The sequence below is a fragment of the Hibiscus syriacus genome, unplaced genomic scaffold (genome assembly GCF_006381635.1).
Source record: "Hibiscus syriacus cultivar Baekdansim isolate YM2019G1 unplaced genomic scaffold, ASM638163v2 tig00110328_pilon, whole genome shotgun sequence".
NCBI classification, from domain to species: Eukaryota; Viridiplantae; Streptophyta; class Magnoliopsida; order Malvales; family Malvaceae; genus Hibiscus; species Hibiscus syriacus.
The window spans coordinates 1,794,244-1,798,913 of record NW_024062685.1 but is presented as its reverse complement, the minus strand read 5'-3'; the positions used below and the strand labels follow the sequence as shown (position 1 = coordinate 1,798,913).

Sequence of the window (4,670 nt, the reverse complement as noted above, 5' to 3'; positions counted from 1 at the left end):
TGAGGAAATAAGAATTATTATTATTTTTTGATTGTTTAATTGATTTGTAAAAAATGATTTGTAAATGTTGATTTGTTTAATTGATGTGTACATAATTCTTATTTGTGCTTGTTTAATTGATTGAAATGTAATAGTTGATTTGTTGATTTTCAATATGCATTATGTTGAAGGCAAAACAGACTATCGCAACACGAAACTGACTATCGCAACGAGAGAATCGCAATGCGAAATTAAAATCGCAATGCGAAATGAAAATCGCAACGAGAAAATCACAATGTGATTTTCATTTCGCATTGCGATTTTCTCGTTGCGATACCCATTTTCGCGTTGCGATAGCCATTTTCGCGTTGCGATAGTCATTTTCGCGTTGCGATTTCCCCGTTGCGATAGTCAAATGAATGTCTAATAAGTGATAACAACTGAATAGATCATAGCAATGTTCAAACTCAAGTTACTAATACATGCCTAACTGAAAATGTTAAAAGTGCACACATAAAATACACATAATACAACGTTTGCATTTAAAAATCACCTAAGTTAACAGTCCCAAAAGGTGAAGCCGGTTGTGATTGGGATTTTGAAGATGATTGCGATTTTGATTGCCTTTTGCTTGACACCATATGAGCTTTGGATTTTGATGAGGATCCATATTTTGGTAGAGGAAAAGATGATTGTGATGGCACTGGTGAACCACATGTCAACCTTGTATGACCACTTTCCTTGCACCGACTACATGTCGATCTCTTCTTCTCTTCACCCTTAGACGGTATACGATCGTGACTTTTTGGTCGGCCAGGTAGCCTTCTGTCCATGGCTGGTGGCAAAACTGTTTGTAAGTCATCTGGTATATCCCACTCAGAAGGATGTTGCAAAACTAAAACCTGTTGCGAACTTTAAAAATCGCATTGTGATTCTGTATTATCTCGGTGCGATAGTCAGAATCTCGTTGCGAAAGTCAGAATCGCGTTGCGAAAGTCATAATTGCGTTGCGAAAGTCAGTATCGCGTTGCGATTTTGTATTATCGCGTTGCGATAGTCAGTATCACATTGCGATTTTCCAAATTCGCATTGCGATTTACTTGTTCGCATTGCGAATTGGGAAAATCGCAACGCGAAATTGGAAAATCGCATTGCGATAGTCATAATCGCGTTGCGAATATGGAAACTGATTTGCGATAATGGAGATCGCGTTGCGAATTAGCGATCGCATTGCGATTTTGTTGGTCATTTTGGCAAATCCGGAAAAAGTTGGTTAAAATCGTATATTATATGAGATTTTTGGTCACTGAGGTTATTTTCTCTTTAGTTTTTCTTTTTAAAATTTTTCAATAACATTTATGAGCCCCCAACTGCAACAATTAGTATATATAGCATGCATGAATCCAACTCAATTAGATAACTCTTTATGTCTCATTAATTTTATTATAGAATTGATTAAACGTATAATTTTAAAAGAAAATTTTAATCATATAACAAGTTATGTGAAATAAGAGAAATAACAAAATTATACCAAAAAGTTTGTAGTAGATTCGACAAATTTATTTTAATACGTGTAAAAGAATAAAACATATAAGAATAAAAAATAAAATATAAGTGTTATTAGTTGTTGGGTTTTCTATTAAAATATTTTAAATGAGGTAATTTTAAAATTCAAAAAGAATAAATTTAATGGGGAAAAAAGAGAATTACTTATTAATTTTTTTATTATTTAAAATTCATTATTGACGAACTTTGAAAATATTTCAAAATATTTATTTAACTTTTAAATATATAAAATTTAATTATTTAAAATGATTATAATTAAAAATTTAAAGAAGTATTACAAAAATAACAAATAATAAATAAAATGAGATAGAATAATATTTTTTAATAAGGCGCCTCAAATTATTATTTCTATCACAAGGCAAGGCGCCTCAATTATTATACCGTGGACAACATTATGTATTTTAAGTTTGAAAACATCTTGACCGTCCACAAACTCTATAAAGGAAACCTAAGTTCAAGTACGTTCCACAGCAATTCTAAACTTAGAAATATATCGAGAAAGTTAGTATTCTCTTACTTAATTCCCAATGGCACCAACATCCCAATCCAAGCAACGCCGATCAGCCAACTATCATCCCACTATTTGGGATCCCACTGCCATCAAATCCTTTACCAACTCCATACACAGTAAGTTATTCGATTTAAACTCGAATTCGTCTTGTCTGAATTTGAATAGTATCGTAATCAATAATCAAATTTTTAATTAGTTCATATATTTTTACTTTTAGTATGAAGTGTATGGTACGCAATTGGAGGATCTGAAACAAAAGGTTGGAAAATTGGTTGGGTCGAGGAAAGGCACAGCTGCTTCGTTGAAGCTAATAGATTCATTGCAGAGGCTTGGAGTGGCTTACCACTTTCAGGATCAGATTCAGCAGGCTTTGGATCCACTGAACGTCGATCAAAATGTTGTCTCCAACCATCTTTCCACAGTTGCATTGCGTTTTCGACTCCGACGAGAGCATTGTTATCCCGTTACTGCAGGTCATTATTTAGTTTTTCTTTCACTTCATTAGCCCACGAAGCATCGGCACGACAGTGTTCGAATTTCGAACAGTTATTCGACATAATCAAAATACGAATCTAATATGTGAGGATAAGCCAAAAAAAAAACAGAATTGAACAGAATAAGATTGGATTGGATTGGATTGGATATGTTTAGATTAAGAATTAATGCAACGTTAACCAACAAATTAAATCATTTTTTTTAAAGTATTATGGTGAAATTCGACAGATGTGTTGGAGAAATTCAAAGGTGGAGATGGGAAGTTCATGAGTTGAGACGTTAAGGAGCTTTTAAGCTTGAATGAAGCTTCGTTCAAGGCAATACAAGGCGAAACAATCCTCGAAGAAGCCAAGTGTTTTAGCAATCAAAGTCTCAAGATTTTGCTTTAAAAAATGGAGAAAGTTAAGGCTAAGCAAATTGTACGCTCATTGGGGGTTCCACTTCATTGGAAGATGGAAAGGGTAGAAGCACGAAACTTCATCGACTCCTACGCCATGGATGATTCAAAGAGCTCAGTTTTGCTTGACCTGGCTAAGTTAAACTACAATCTTATCCAATCAGCTTACCAGCAAGAACTGAAACAACTCGCAGAGTAACAACAATCGCTTAATCTATGCTTTTCAAAATCGAATATTTTAGTTTTGGATAACAGTTTATGATTCATGAAAATAGGTGGTGGAGGGAACTGAACTTCAAGGAGAAGCTTAGTTTCAGCCGAGACCGGTTGATGGAAATATATTTATGGGCTACTGGTTTGAGCTTCGAGCCCCAATATGCCAAATGCAGGATCTGCTTCACTAAATATGCATGCCTAGCAACCGTAGTTGAAGACATCTACGACATTTACGGATCACTCGACGAACTCGAACGCTTCACCAAAGCGGTCATCGGGTACCAACATTCTTTCACTTATAATTATTCAATTGTTTCACTAAATTTGCATCCCCTGATTAATTGGTTCCACAATAGGTGGGATGTGGAGGCTGTCCAACAACTTCCAGAGTACATGAGAGCAATGTTCTCGGCCATGTCGAACTTTACTAATGAATTAGCCCAACAGACTATGAACGACCATGGCCTGGACGTTCTGCCTTACATCAAAGAACAGGTAACATCGAGAACCCGAGAATCAACGGTTCGTAGATTCAACTGTTAATTAATTCGATGTAACCGATATGTTATTGTGAATTGCATTGGGCTATACTTTGCAGGGCACATATCACAGAAGCCAGATGGTTTTACGGAGGTCAAACCCCAACCTTTGATGAATATATAGAAAATGCATGGGTTTCAATTGGAAGTCTTGGAGAGTTGGTTCTTCTTTGTTTTGTGGAGGCAGACTCCATTGCCGATCGGTTTCCGAATTTTCTCGAGGACTACTCCCAGTTGTTTTACTGGTCGTCTCTGGTTAATCGACTCAGCGATGATCATGGTACTTCCAAGGTAACATATATGTTCTTCATTTGCGGACATTAACTGCAAAAATGTTATGTATATGCTTATTTTCTTTTGATTTTGAAGGCGGAGATGGAACGAGGGGACATACCGAAGGCGGTGCAGAGTTACATGATCGAAAAAGGAGTATCGGAAAAAGGAGTATCGGAAGAAGAAGCACGAGATCACGTAAAAGAACTGATAAGCTATGCGTGGAAGAAGATGAATGAAGAAATTGTGGGCAATTGTTTCCCTCGAATGGTCGTGAATTTATCAAAGAACATGGCTCGAACCGCGCAATGCATATACCAGCATGGCGATGGAGTTGGGACATCAACCGGTGTTACTAAAGATTGTATTGTTTCGTCTATTCTCAAGCCCATACCATTTTAGATTACAAGTAATTTGGGTGTTACGAAAGAATGTGTTGAATAAAGAGTTGGGATTAAATATTATGTGTTGAACAAAAATGATTGATTTTGTTTTAATTTTAGCAAGTGGTTACAGCAAACCTCTTTTAAGGCTCCAATTCATTGAAAAATACGCTACTCGTCTTTATCAACGCCTATTAAGACTTGAACACAGCCTGTTAAGACTTGAACTCGTCTTTCAAAGCGATAGTCTGCCGTTGAGCATAGGGCAAACATCACTATGTTCAATGCAAAATGAAAGGAAACATAGGTAA

The 4,670-nt window shown here is 36.0% G+C and overlaps 1 pseudogene; it reads left to right on the top strand.

Moving 5' to 3' along the window:
- The first annotated feature begins 2,072 nt into the window (after positions 1–2,072).
- LOC120118834 lies at positions 2,073–4,378 on the top strand (annotated as a pseudogene).
- Positions 4,379–4,670: the final 292 nt, after the last annotated feature.